Source organism: Lolium rigidum, chromosome 4, assembly GCF_022539505.1.
Source record: "Lolium rigidum isolate FL_2022 chromosome 4, APGP_CSIRO_Lrig_0.1, whole genome shotgun sequence".
Classification (NCBI taxonomy): domain Eukaryota; kingdom Viridiplantae; phylum Streptophyta; class Magnoliopsida; order Poales; family Poaceae; genus Lolium; species Lolium rigidum.
Genome location: NC_061511.1, coordinates 65,280,006 through 65,295,444, shown reverse-complemented (window position 1 = coordinate 65,295,444; position 15,439 = coordinate 65,280,006).

Here is a 15,439-nt window from a genome sequence, read left to right as displayed (position 1 = left end):
AAAAAAGACAAGACAGGGACTTTTGAACATTCAAACTTTATTTAAAATTCAACCAGAATAGATTCTGAATTGATTCCAATTCTAATAAATCACAAATGATGTCCTCTAATTGATTATGCAATAATATAGACATGTTATTTGTATGATCATGGACTAGATCAAATAAAATAGCTATGTAGTCAATTCTAGAACAATTCAACTTGGAATTCAAATTTAACAAATACTATGAGAGCTACTCTCTCATTTAAATCTTGATCCTAAGTGATATAACCAGGGGGAATGACTTAGGCTAATGAACCCTTGAGAATTATTACTTAGAGATTTTAATTCATTTAAATGTTAAGTTTTAAAAACTATGTGAAGTGTAGCACTTCAATTAAATTTTACTCACATATAATAGATATGAAATGTTGACTTTGAGTCAACCTATATTTCATACCTTATTATTATATGAAGAGATTAAAACTTAATAAGATGTAATGAGAAGAAATGAAATTCTCCAAGGATCTACTTACCAAATAGGAATAATAAGAGGAGATTATTTTCTCCTAAATAAGAATTCATCAAATAACTCACCATGCCATGCTTGATTGATAGTAGGACTAGAGTGTGAACTCTTTGAGTGTTTCTAGTTTAGTATGTGAGTTGTGGTTTAGTATTTATACCTCGTATTCGTATATAGACGCTAGTAACGAGGAATACCAAGAGGAGGAGGGCTACTCTCAGGAAGAAGAAGAGAACTTCGATAACTACTCAGCTCAAGGCAAGCTAACCCTTGCTAAACACAAGTGCTTAGCTCTACAAGAGCAAAGGCACCATCACACTTTACTTTTATGTATTACCTATCCCATGTTTTTACCTACATTTACCTTTGCTTATTTATTTCAAAGTACTTCTTGATTTCTGATTCACTTGGTCTAGAGTAGAACAATATTGAAGTTAGCTTAGCACATTTCAAAGCTAGTTAGCACCCCTCATATAGTTGCTAGTGCTAATCCATTAAAATTGACTACTCTAGATGGGAACATGGTGAAGTGAAATGACTTTGAAAGAAAGTAAAGTGAAGATGGATGTGAACAAGAGAAGATGGTGATTTTTGATAAAATTGATGATTGGGTTTGAATGCGATACCCTTCCAATTATACAAGTACCCCCACAATACCTGATTATGGGTAGGGCTTAACTAGAAACTTGTGTATTTTAGTATGGGTTCCCTCTAAACAAACATCATAGGGGTTACACCGAGGCTGCCTCCGTTAAGTGTGGAATGATGTTAATATGAGGTGAATGTACGGCCCAAGCCCTGTGCAGTTCCCGGGTTGATCGCGGTTTTCACCGGGAGGCCAAGCTCATAGGGAGAGGTGCTCATACTAGCATATATAAGTGAAAGGTTAGGGTTGATGATCCGCGTACGGTGTTACGATGATTCGGGGTTATCCTAAACGGATGAAATCGAAAGTTGTGGCACAAGAGTACAACCTCTGCAGAGTGTTAAACCTATTCGAATAGCCGTGTCCACGGTTACGGACGATTGGAAAGGCCATACTAACTCCGTTATCATTAAAAATGTCTTGATCCTAGAAATGAATGGTGATTTGAAAGGTGATATTATGGTGAACCATAATGAGTTGTGGGAATGACACTAATGTTCCCACTTGAGTTAGTCTAGCACATGATAAGGCTTTACTAAATGTTTACTAAACTAAAACTTGGCTTTATGCAAATAAACCTAGAGCTTAGCACCCCTTACTACACTGAATATGTTTTACCTTAGTATTAGTTTGCGAGTACTTTAAAGTACTCATGGCTTTGCCCTGGCTATTCAAATGCCAGACTTTGAAGAGGAGCAACAGTATCAGGATGACGGACAATAGGACGTCTATGATAACTAGGATCGTCTTCTAACGTCAAGCGTTGCCCGTGGAATAGATAGTCCACTACTACTACGCTTCCGCTACTTATTTGTGATGTTGAACAATCTATTTGTGTAATATTGGATCATGTGATCCCTTGTTGTAAGACTCTATGTGTTGTAATAAATGATGACTCTGAACTACTTACTATTATGTCTCGCAAAAACAATCTTCCTGGGATTGCGATGTATGATGTAATAGGGCATCCGGACTTAAAAATTCGGGTGTTGACACTAACACAAAGATAAAACACTAGCGCAAGAAAAAGAAAGAGGTAGTGGTCGGTCTCCCCATCCGCCAGAGGGTCGCCAAGAGGGAGAACACCATCGACCGCCTCAAGGCCAAGATCGCCGTCCTGAAGGAGACCATCTCCACTCAGGCAGAGCAACTCCAAGCTCTGGAAGGAGAAGGCGAGGGAGAAGACATCCAAGGGGATGGCTACTCCTACGTCAGCAACGACAATGACTACGAGGATGACGATGAGGGAGACCTGGACTTCCACCAGCACCTGCCTGCCGGGATGGACACCACCTTCCCGCTCCGCATCGATGGATAGTTTCCATCCCCCTTATGAGCACTTGCATAGTATGAGATGGATCGGTCCTTTGTATCCGCCCCATGTATCGTAGTTTGTTGAAAGGGTTCTTAAAACCCTCCTGAACATTTGGCTTGTAATATTTGCTACCTCCATGACTATGTTTGTATGTGTAATATTATTAATATTTTATGAATCAAGTTTAAGTTGTGTGAATTTATCCCAAAATGAGCCATAGAAATTTCCCTCTCGTCTCATTATCCATATTCCTGTTCAGATGGCACCTCCAACTCGCAACATGACTCAAGAGGCAATGATGCAGATGTTGCAACAGATGTTGGCTGATAGAGAAGTTGAGAGAGCTGAACGGCAAGCCAACCTAGCTGCACTTCAACAGATTGCTCAGGGCAATCAAGGTCACGGAAACCATGACCACCCAGGGTCGAAGCTGAAAAACTTCCAAAACACCAACCCACCGGTGTTCAGCAAGACAGAGGAACCCCTCGATGCTGATGATTGGCTCCAAACTATGGAGAACAATCTCGAGGTGGCCGGAGTGGAGGACAACGAGAAGGTGTTGTTCGCCACCCACTATCTGGCTGGACCTGCACGTGCCTGGTGGACAAGTACCCGCGCCTTACATGCGGGGCAAATGATGACTTGGGAAGACTTCAAACTCAAGTTTAGCAAGTATCATGTGCCCCCGGGTCTGATCAAGAAGATGAGGGATGAGTTCGAGGAACTGAAGCGAGAGCGAGAATGACCGTGGTGGAATACCGCGACAAGTTTCTCACTTTGTCAAGGTACACCCCGGATGAGACGGATACCGTTGAGAAGAGGAAGGAGAGGTTCCTGAATGGACTGCATGATGAGATGCAGACTATGCTGATCAACATTCCCTTTGCTGATCTAGAAGCCCTCGTTGACTCCGCCATTCAGATGGAGGGGAAGATACACCAAGCCAATGAAAACCGCAAGCGCCGCATGATGAATCAGAGTGGGCCCAGCAACACCCACAAGTATCGCCCCAGCTCAAGTGGAGGGTTTGCCCCAAGAAACAACAAGCCCCCGATGCAGAACTCACGTCCGGGTTATCAGAACCGGAGTGGAGGAAACCCCAGGCCAGGAGGCCACCACAACTACAACAACAACAACAACAACCACAACAACAACTTCAACCGCGCTCCACCTCGCGCCCCCAACAACAACTCCAACACCGCTCCAAGGACTGGGAGCAATGCTGTTCCCATCACCCCCAAGGACAAATCCACCTACAACTGCTACGAGTGCGGAGTGGCTGGGCACTTCTCTTATGAGTGCCCCAAGAAGCTCGCCAAGACCGCCGCCAACACCTCAGGCCCTGCGCAGCAACAGCGTCGTGTCACCACCAACAAGAAGTTCGCCCCCAACAACCCAAACAACCGCAATGGCCGCCTCTACCACATGAATGCAGAAGAAGCTCAGGAAGCCCCAGATGTTGTGCTTGGGTATGTTCTCTGTTAACTCAATACCCGCAAGAGTGCTTTGTTTGATTCGGAGCATCGCATTCATTCATTACCGAAGATTTTGCATGCACTAGTAAGATTCAACCCATCAGTTTGAAGCATGTCATGATAGTTCAAATCCCCGGATCAACAACTAAAGCTAGAAAAATTTGCAAAGATGTGCCAATCAGAATCCATGAAATAGAATTCTATGCAAATTTGATTGTTCTGGGAGCCAAAGGTTTGGAAGTAGTCCTCGGAATGGACTGGATGGCGAAACATCATGGACTGATTGCTTTTGCCAAGAAGGCCATTACCATGACGAGTAGCACCGGAATAATAGTTGAACACATATCTGAAAGATTGCCCAGAAAATTTACCTGCAACCAAAGTCTAGCTAAACCCACCTTGGATCAGATCAGGGTCGTTTGTCGATACCCCGATGTGTTTCCTGATGATCTACCCGGTATGCCCCCAGATCGGGATATCGAGTTTATCATTGAGTTAATCCCTGAACCGGACCTATAGCCCAGAGAGCCTATAGTATGAACCCGGCAGAGTTAGTGGAACTGAAGAAGCAACTGGATGATATGATGTTCAAGGGTCTGATTAGGCCAAGTGCATCACCTTGGAGATCACCAGTTTTGTTTGTGGATAAGAAGGATGGTGCAAATCGTTTATGTACGGATCATTATAAACTTAACGACGTCACCATCAAGAACAAATATCCCTTCCCAAAGATAGAAGATTTGTTTGACCAACTGACGGGTGCCAAAGTATTCTCGAAGATTGATTTAAGGACTGGTTACCATCAACTGAAGATTCGTGCCACCGATATCCCCAAAACTGCTTTCACCACCCGATATGGATTGTATGAGTACAATGTAATGTCATTTGGATTGACCAACGCCCCCACTTATTTCATGAATCTCATGAATAAGGTCTTCAAGAACTTCCTGGATAAGTTTGTCGTTGTTTTCATCGACGACATCCTTATCTACTCCAAATCTGAAGAAGAGCATGAGCATCACTTGGAAGTGGTCTTAGATACCCTTCGGGAGCATCAGCTGTACGCCAAGTTCAGCAAATGCGAGTTTTGGTTGAAGGAGGTAGGATTCCTGGGACACATATTGTCCGCGGGAGGAATTGCCGTTGACCCCTCAAAGATCAAGACTGTTGAAGAATGGAAAGCCCCAACCACCCAGACTGAAGTCCGTGCATTTCTCGGATTGGCGGGATACTACCGCCGATTCGTTGAAGGGTTCTCAAGCATAGCCAGACCAATGACTCAATTGTTGAAGAAGGATAAGAAGTTCGAATGGACGGACAAGTGTGAAGAGAGTTTCCAACAGCTTAAGAGTAGACTGACTTCAGCCCCAATACTAATCATGCCGGACATCACCAAACCATTCGATGTGTATTGTGATGCTTCCAAGATTGGTCTTGGATGTGTGTTGATGCAAGAAGGGAAAGTGATATCTTACCTATCAAGGCAACTGAAGCAGCATGAACAGAACTATCCAACCCATGACTTAGAGCTAGCAGCCGTGGTTTTAGCACTGAAAGTGTGGCGTCATTACCTCATGGGTAATCGATGCGAGATCTATTCAGATCACAAGAGTTTGAAGTATATCTTCACTCAGAAGGAGCTGAACATGAGGCAAAGAAGATGGTTAGAGTTAATCAAGGATTACGATATGGAGATTCACTACCACCCCGGCAAGGCCAATGTGGTAGCGGATGCTTTGAGTAGACTGCCGTGCCAGTTAAACTCAATGTTCGCAGAAGAGCAACCTAGCCTGTTTCAAGAGTTTGAACAATTTAGAATGGAGTTGGTGAGTGAAGGATTTCTCGCAAGAATTGAACTTCAACCCACCCTGATTAGTCAAATCAAGGAAGCCCAGAAGGAAAATGCAAGCATTGACGGGATTAAGAGCCAAATAGCTGCAGGAAAAGCACCGGGATTCAATGTTGATGAAGAAGGAGTGATGTGGTACAACGGACGCCTTTGTGTGCCGTCAGATTCAGAGTTGAAGCAAGTCATTCTGAAAGAAGCTCATGACACCCTTTATTCCATTCACCCCGGAGGTACCAAGATGTACCAGGATTTGAAGAAACAATTCTGGTGGCATGGAATGAAGAGAGAAATTGGAAGCTACATCGCCAAATGTGACATCTGTCAAAGAGTCAAAGCAGAACATCAACGCCCCGCAGGACTGTTGCAACCCTTACAGATTCCCGAATGGAAGTGGGATTCTGTCGGAATGGACTTCATCACCGGACTACCCAAGTCTAGTAAAGGAAATGATTCCATCTGGGTAGTGGTCGACAGACTAACCAAAGTCGCCCACTTCATCCCTGTCAAGACCACCTATCAAGGACCGAGACTCGCAGAGTTATATATCTCAAGGATAGTCAGCCTTCACGGAACCCCGAAGTCGATAGTATCCGACAGAGGATCCCAATTCACCTCCAGATTCTGGCAGAAAGTACATGAAGGACTCGGAACTCGTCTGAATTTCAGCACCGCCTATCACCCACAGACAGATGGACAGACTGAACAAGTCAACCAAATACTAGAAGATATGTTGAGAGCATGTGTGTTAGAGTATGTATCTAAGTGGGAAGACTGCTTGCCGTACGCAGAATTCTCGTACAACAACAGCTATCAAGCCAGCTTGCAGATGGCCCCCTTTGAAGCATTGTACGGAAGGAAGTGCCGTACCCCTCTGAATTGGTCGGAAGTAGGAGAGAGTCAAGTCTTTGGACCAGATATTCTCCGAGAAGCCGAAGAGAAGGTTCACAAGATCTGCGAGTACCTCAAGACAGCCCAATCAAGACAGAAGAGCTACGCCGACAAGAGACGCCGAGAGATGACCTTCGAGATCAGAGATTTCGTATATCTCAAAGTGTCCCCCCTTAAAGGAATGCAGAGATTCCAGCTTAGAGGAAAGCTCGCACCTCGATATGTCGGACCTTTCAAAGTCCTGAGTCGCAGAGGAGAAGTATCCTATCAACTGGAGTTACCAAAAGAAATGTCAGCGGTACACAATGTGTTTCACATCTCGTTACTCCGGAAGTGCTTAGAGGTACCTGAGAAGACCGAGGTTTTCAAGAACATCGACCATCGAGCTGTGGATATCAACTCAGATCTGACATACCGCGAAGTACCTATTCGCATCCTGGAAGAAGCCTTCAGAACCACCCGTACCCGGAGTATCAAGTTTCTGAAGATACAATGGAGTAACCACACCGAAGAGGAAGCCACTTGGGAGAGAGAAGATTTCATGAAGACTGAGTACCCAGATCTTTTTAGTACCTAGTTTTCTTTAAGATCTCGGGACGAGATCTTTTGTAAGGGGGAAGGGTTTGTAACATCCCAAGTTTCAACAATAATAAACAAAAGAGATATTTTCCCCAAAGACAAAATTTGCAATTAACAAAAACTTTTTATATGCATATAGTGCCACATATAGATTCATGCATTTGAGTGAAATTCTTTTGTGCAATTGCCATGATGGGTGTTGGTATGTTTAACAATTTCTATTGGAACCCTAACCAAGATCATCAAACCCTAAATTGAGGAGAATTGGAGAAAATGGGAAAAACCCATTTTTCACTTACACACACAATATGCAAAATTGCAAATCCTCAACCAAGGCCATAATTGCTTGCTCCCTTGCTTCTAAAATACTTCAATATGATAAACTAACACAATTGCATCATTGGATCAAGAATCAAACACAAGAAATTAGAAATTCTCACATACATATGATAATGGTCACTTGTCACCAAAATATTTTCTTCACTACTTTACCTCTCTCGGTTTTCTCTTTTCTTGAACTAAACTTGGTCAACCAAAGCCATGTCATCCAAGACCATGTCAAGGTGAGTAACTTTGATGTTGACCACCATGGCTAGAGTTGACTAGGTTGACCAGAATAAAAGTGACAAGTAGGGATGCTGAAATAAAGTAAAGATCATGTCACTTTTGACATTTTGCAAATCAATTCCAAAATGAGTACCACCACCAATACTTCACTCTAATTATAGAAATGAGATTCACCAAAAATAATTTCAAAATTCAAATAAAAACTTCATGCGGCCATTGTGTCGAACAGGTGGCAGGCATGAATTCAGATTTGAGCTACACCCTTTTATCCACCGGTTTCTTCACTAAACCCCTTGATCATTGCACTCTCTTACAACCCCTGCTTCACCCTAGTAAATGCCCTGGTCGATTAAAGTGAGAGGAGGATGAAGAGAAACCCTAAAACAATGCCATGGCATGTACCCCGGCCACCTTTGGGCATCCCTCTCTCTGGCCTCCCTCTCAACTCTTCTTCTTGTCTTCGAGCATCTATGGAGCACAAGGATCACGCCAGTACCGCTCGCTCGATCGCCAACGCACCCCATTGGCCGGAACGCCCGCGTCCAAAACCATGCCGGTACACGCCCATGCACGCGCTCACCGCGCACTGGCCGCGCCAGTACGTCGTGCACTCGAGCGACACCGTCCTCCCCCTGCATCCCTACCAGCACGTTGAGCAGCTACACCTCGCCCTCTAGCCGCTAGACATGCTCAAGCACGCGCAGAAGCCTTGTCACCGTCGTCCTCGCCGGCGAGGTACCGTGGGTACCGTGATGATCATCACACGCGCCCGAGCTATCCAGTCGTCCTCTCGCCGCGCCAGCTAGCCCTCGAGCATCGCCAGGACGACGCCTACAAGATTCTGTCCTCGCCTTGCCCTTTCGATCGACGGAGAGGCCACATTGTCGACGCGCCCTCGCAGCACCTCCCGGCCACCATCGCCCGCTATAAATAGAGCTCCTCAGCCCACAACTCCTTCACACCATCTGCTCCTCTCCCTTCACTGAACACCCTCCTCACCTCAATTTAGCACCACCTCGCCGGAGCAGCAGCAATTGGAAGCTGAGGTCCGCCGGAGCCCGCGGAAGCCACGCTTCGATTGGAGCCTCCCGAGCGCCGCCGCTGCCCCAAGCTCTTCCTCATCTACTTCCACTTCTCCACGCACACTGCCAGACCCCTGCAACGGCCTGGTAGGCTCTCCCACCCCCTACTGCCGCCGCCGCACCGTCGGGTTCTCATCGGAGACGACGACGAACCACGGCCCTCCGATCCCATTCTAATCCAACGCCTCCCATTGATCGGTACCGCTTCGGTATTTAAAAGCCGCTGACAGGCGGGACCCCCTGCCAGGCAGCCCGCGCGGCACTGGACCGTGGCTGGGCTGGCCTTGGGCCGTTTTTAAATCTTTGAGCCCACCTAGTTTTCCCGCGCGGCCCAGTTATTTCAAAATTCGTTTAATTCGTTTAAATACAAATGCTTACTGAGGTCAACTTCAAATTTGAATAGTTTGAAATCTACCAAACCAAATCTAGCAAATTTTATACCGTTGGAAAGCCAATGAAATTATCTAGCTCATGCCACTGGTCCCACCTCCATTTTCGAAATAGATTTAATCTGAGAAAAAAGACAAGACAGAGACTTTTGAACATTCAAACTTTATTTAAAATTCAACCAGAATAGATTCTGAATTGATTCCAATTCTAATAAATCACAAATGATGTCCTCTAATTGATTATGCAATAATATAGACATGTTATTTGTATGATCATGGACTAGATCAAATAAAATAGCTATGTAGTCAATTCTAGAACAATTCAACTTGGAATTCAAATTTAACAAATACTATGAGAGCTACTCTCTCATTTAAATCTTGATCCTAAGTGATATAACCAGGGGGAATGACTTAGGCTAATGAACCCTTGAGAATTATTACTTAGAGATTTTAATTCATTTAAATGTTAAGTTTTAAAAACTATGTGAAGTGTAGCACTTCAATTAAATTTTACTCACATATAATAGATATGAAATGTTGACTTTGAGTCAACCTATATTTCATACCTTATTATTATATGAAGAGATTAAAACTTAATAAGATGTAATGAGAAGAAATGAAATTCTCCAAGGATCTACTTACCAAATAGGAATAATAAGAGGAGATTATTTTCTCCTAAATAAGAATTCATCAAATAACTCACCATGCCATGCTTGATTGATAGTAGGACTAGAGTGTGAACTCTTTGAGTGTTTCTAGTTTAGTATGTGAGTTGTGGTTTAGTATTTATACCTCGTATTCGTATATAGACGCTAGTAACGAGGAATACCAAGAGGAGGAGGGCTACTCTCAGGAAGAAGAAGAGAACTTCGATAACTACTCAGCTCAAGGCAAGCTAACCCTTGCTAAACACAAGTGCTTAGCTCTACAAGAGCAAAGGCACCATCACACTTTACTTTTATGTATTACCTATCCCATGTTTTTACCTACATTTACCTTTGCTTATTTATTTCAAAGTACTTCTTGATTTCTGATTCACTTGGTCTAGAGTAGAACAATATTGAAGTTAGCTTAGCACATTTCAAAGCTAGTTAGCACCCCTCATATAGTTGCTAGTGCTAATCCATTAAAATTGACTACTCTAGATGGGAACATGGTGAAGTGAAATGACTTTGAAAGAAAGTAAAGTGAAGATGGATGTGAACAAGAGAAGATGGTGATTTTTGATAAAATTGATGATTGGGTTTGAATGCGATACCCTTCCAATTATACAAGTACCCCCACAATACCTGATTATGGGTAGGGCTTAACTAGAAACTTGTGTATTTTAGTATGGGTTCCCTCTAAACAAACATCATAGGGGTTACGCCGAGGCTGCCTCCGTTAAGTGTGGAATGATGTTAATATGAGGTGAATGTACGGCCCAAGCCCTGTGCAGTTCCCGGGTTGACTGCGGTTTTCACCGGGAGGCCAAGCTCATAGGGAGAGGTGCTCATACTAGCATATATAAGTGAAAGGTTAGGGTTGATGATCCGCGTACGGTGTTACGATGATTCGGGGTTATCCTCGACGGATGAAATCAAAAGTTGTGGCACAAGAGTACAACCTCTGCAGAGTGTTAAACCTATTCGAATAGCCGTGTCCACGGGTACGGACGATTGGAAAGGCCATACTAACTCCGTTATCATTAAAAATGTCTTGATCCTAGAAATGAATGGTGATTTGAAAGGTGATATTATGGTGAACCATAATGAGTTGTGGGAATGACACTAATGTTCCCACTTGAGTTAGTCTAGCACATGATAAGGCTTTACTAAATGTTTACTAAACTAAAACTTGGCTTTATGCAAATAAACCTAGAGCTTAGCACCCCTTACTACACTGAATATGTTTTACCTTAGTATTAGTTTGCGAGTACTTTAAAGTACTCATGGCTTTGCCTCGGCTATTCAAATGCCGGACTTTGAAGAGGAGCAACGAGTATCGGGATGACGGACAACGGGACGTCTATGATAACTAGGATCGTCTTCTAACGTCAAGCGTTGCTGTGGAATAGATAGTCCACTACTACTACGCTTCCGCTATGTATTTGTGATGTTGAACAATCTATTTGTGTAATATTGGATCATGTGATCCCTTGTTGTAAGACTCTATGTGTTGTAATAAATGATGACTCCGAACTACTTACTATTATGTCTCGCAAAAACAATCTTCCTGGGATTGCGATGTATGATGTAATAGGGCATCCGGACTTAAAAATTCGGGTGTTGACACTAACACAAAGATAAAACACTAGCGCAAGAAAAAGAAAGAGGTAGTGGTCGGTCTCCCCATCCAACAGATCGAAAGGACTAGGTGCTTGTAGCGCTTGCTCTCAAGGATGAGTACAGATCCCTAAGCTCACTTGTCATCCAGTCAATCCTTCTTTATCCTTGGCATTGGCTCTTAAGCGCCACAACTGCAAGAAGATGATACATCAGTTGGGTGTTTAATACATTTTCTTTCAATAGATAGTTTATTTCTGATCGTCCACAAGGGCCAGGACTGAGCTAAGAAGAGCACGCAGCGCAATCTACGCGGCAGGGCCGCCAAGCTAGCAACACTGGCGTGGACCTGAGAAAAATTTCGGGGCACCAATTGCACCCAAGCATTTGCCGCAACACGCTCCTGGTTATCTTCATGACCCTCTTGGGAAGCTCCACGGCGTGGGACGCCAAAATGGTGGTGATTCACATGATGCGGCCACTGTAGAGCTCCAGCGGTGTCCTGACTCTGCATGCGGAATTGCCGTGCGCCATTTGGCGACTGGCCGTGGAGACGAACAATCGGCATTTTGGTGATACCACGGAAATAATGTGTGGATTTTTACACTGGGATGGTCTATTAATCCTAAGATCCATGGTCTGGTCTTTGTTGTAAAGTATAATGGTTGTTTTTGTGTGATCGCTTGCTCGAATATGGAATCCACTAGTCTTTGTGGTTGTATTGGTTGTTTGTTTGTGATCGCGTCCTTGAATATGGCTTGGAAATAACGAAAATCTACTCTCTGAGGAGTAGTGAGTTGGCAATGACTAATGATGGTCTCTTAAGTCATTTCCGTGGTATCACCATAAGATCTCTTTTTGTATGCTTCTGCCCCATGCGACAATACACTTTAGACATCACCAATATAATCGTGTTGGCATAAATGACTAGAGATGCACACAAACCGATTCTTTGTTGTAATTACAGTTAAGAACCCAATAAGCTAGGGTACCGTAACATCCTAACTTTGCGAGACCTAAAACAGAGGAGCTCGTTACATCCGCTAGATGTGATGTTTGAGTAAATAAAATCACCCTTTAGGAGATTTGCTAAAGTCTCATGTGCTCACTCTCGTAAAGAACCAGAAGATTTACTGGAAGCAAAGAGGAAAGATCAAATGGGTAAAATTAGGAGATGAAAATACAAAGTTCTTCCATACTAGGGCAACAATCAATTTTAGGCACAACAAGATTGATGTTCTGCAAAATGATGACCTTGCTGACATAACTGATCATGATGGGAAGGCAGAAATCCTTTGGAAAGCTTTTAAAGAAAGGATGGGCACATCTGGCAATTCTTCTATGCAATTCAATTTAGAGGATCTTTGTGAACCAATCTCTAGTGATATGAGAAATTCCCTTGAAAGACCTTTTGAGAAGAAGGAAGTTGAGGACATTGTGAAAAATTTGCCAAATGACAAATCTCTAGGACCTGATGGTTTTAATAATGAGTTCATTAAGAGTTGTTGGCCTATCATTGGTGATGATATATTCTCCTTGGTTACTGACTTCTACAATGGAGAGGTGGAGCTGGAAAGTATCAATACTTCTTTCATCACTCTTATTGCCAAGAATGATTCTCCATTAACTGCTGGTGACTATAGACCAATCTCTCTACTAAATTATGTCCTCAAAATAATCACCAAGCTCTTGGCAAACAGATTACAAAATATCATTCTAAAGATTGTGCACAAAAACCAATATGGGTTCCTAAAAAGTAGATCAATCCAGGATTGCCTTGGATGGGCTTTTGAATATTATACCAATGTCACAAGTCCAAAGAGGAAATCCTCAATCTTAAATTGGATTTTGCCAAAGCTTTTGACACTATTGATCATTCAGCCATTATTGATATTCTTAAAGCAAAAGGTTTTGGAGAAAAATGGTTAAAATGGATACATCTCATCCTCAGTTCTGGCACTTCAGTTGTTTTGTTGAATGGAGTGCCTGGGAAAAAATTCTACTGCAAGAGAGGTGTGTTAGACAAGAAGACCCATTGTCACCTCTGATGTTTGTCCTTGTTGCTGACCTCCTGCAATCAATCCTAAATAGAGCTCTGATACTTGGTCTTGTCTCCATGCCAATTGCATGTCCTTCTTGCCCTGACTTCCCTGTGATTCAATATGCTGATGACACACTGGTAATGCCACAGAGTTGATTTGCTTAAAATATCTCCTGCAATCCTTTGCCACCTCTACTGGGTTAAAAGTCAATTATAGCAAATCCAATATGATACCCATCAATGTGAATGAACAGAGATTGCACCACTTTACACTCACTTTGAATTGCCAGACTGGGAGTCTTCCTTTCACTTACCTTGGTTTACCACTGGGACTTACTAAACCTTCCATTGAACATTTCTTACCAATGGTTCAAAGAGTACAAAGAAGCCTATGTGGTATTGCGGATTTTCTGAATTATGGAGGAAAACTTCTGATGGTTAAATCAGTTCTTGCATCTCTACCTATTTTCTTTATGTGTTGCTTGGATGTCCCAGTTACAATTAAGGAGCAAGTACAAAAATACATGAGACACTGCTTATGGAGGAAAAAGGCTAATGATGTACGAGCTGGAGGTTCTGCTCTGGTTGCATGGAAAAAGATTTGCAAACCAAAACAGCAAGGAGGGCTTGGAGTTCTAAATCTAGACCTACAAAATAAAGCTTTGCTCCTTAAGAATGTCCATAAACTGTTTAACAGAGAAGATACTCCATGGGTGAACTTAATTTGGAATTCATATTATGCATCTCGATCAATGAGGCTGTCCTTACTGAATACACAGAAGATCTTTTCAATCTACCACTATCTCAAGAAGCTTTTGAGGAATTTAATGACTTGGAGGTTATTTGTCAAGATGCTATGGAAAAGGTGCTCTCAGATGAAAAAGATATCTGGTCATACATTTGGGGAAATTCTGATTTTTCTTCTAAAAAAGCATACAAAGCTCTTATTGGATTCCAGCTAGCAGTTCCCCTATTTTCATGGATATGGAAGACATCTTGCCAAGCAAAGCATAAGTTTTTCTTCTGTCTACTGCTCAATGATAGGCTCAATACTAGAAATTTGCTTGGTAGAAAGAAAATGGTCTTGCAATCTTATAACTGTGCAACCTTGGAATGTAACAGAGAAGAAACTCTACAACACCTCTTTTGGACATGCCCCTTTGCAGAAGAATGTTGGAATTTTATCTGCCCCAGTCGACAAAGAAACCTCTCTGTAAATGAAGCATTCCAGGATATAAAAGATTCTTTAAAGCTCCCTTTCTCGATGGAAATTATTATCTTGGCTTCCTGGGCACTATGGATGACAAGAAACAACAAGATCTTCCGAGGACAAAGTGCAAGTTTTCGGGGATGGAAAGCTATTTACATGGAAGAACTCAAACTCCTTGCTCATGGAATGAAAAAGAAACACAAGGCTTGTTATGATTCTTGGTTAACCCCAGTAGTGTAGTTTTTTTCTGTTTCTTTTTCTTTCTCCTTCTTCTTTTTCTGTAAATATGCTTGTACAGTTCGCTTTATTTATATAAAATAATTGCAGTGGGAGCCTTTCCCACTGTTTTACCTCAAAAAAAGTCTAGATAGGAACTCATGGATCCTCTGAAACTCCATATCTGAACGTACTGTCCGGCAACACCCACTCTGGGTGTAGAACTAAGCAACAGTAGAGTCACCCTGCTGAAGATCATGCTCCTGACGCAACATAGACAAGTACAGAGAATCCCTAGAAGGCTGATAGCGCAGACGAAGGTGAGACCACATCTCAGCGACAGTAGCGAGGCCCATAAACTCAGAAGCAAACTGTGGCTGAACACTCTGCGAAAGAACGGCAGCAGCTCTAGC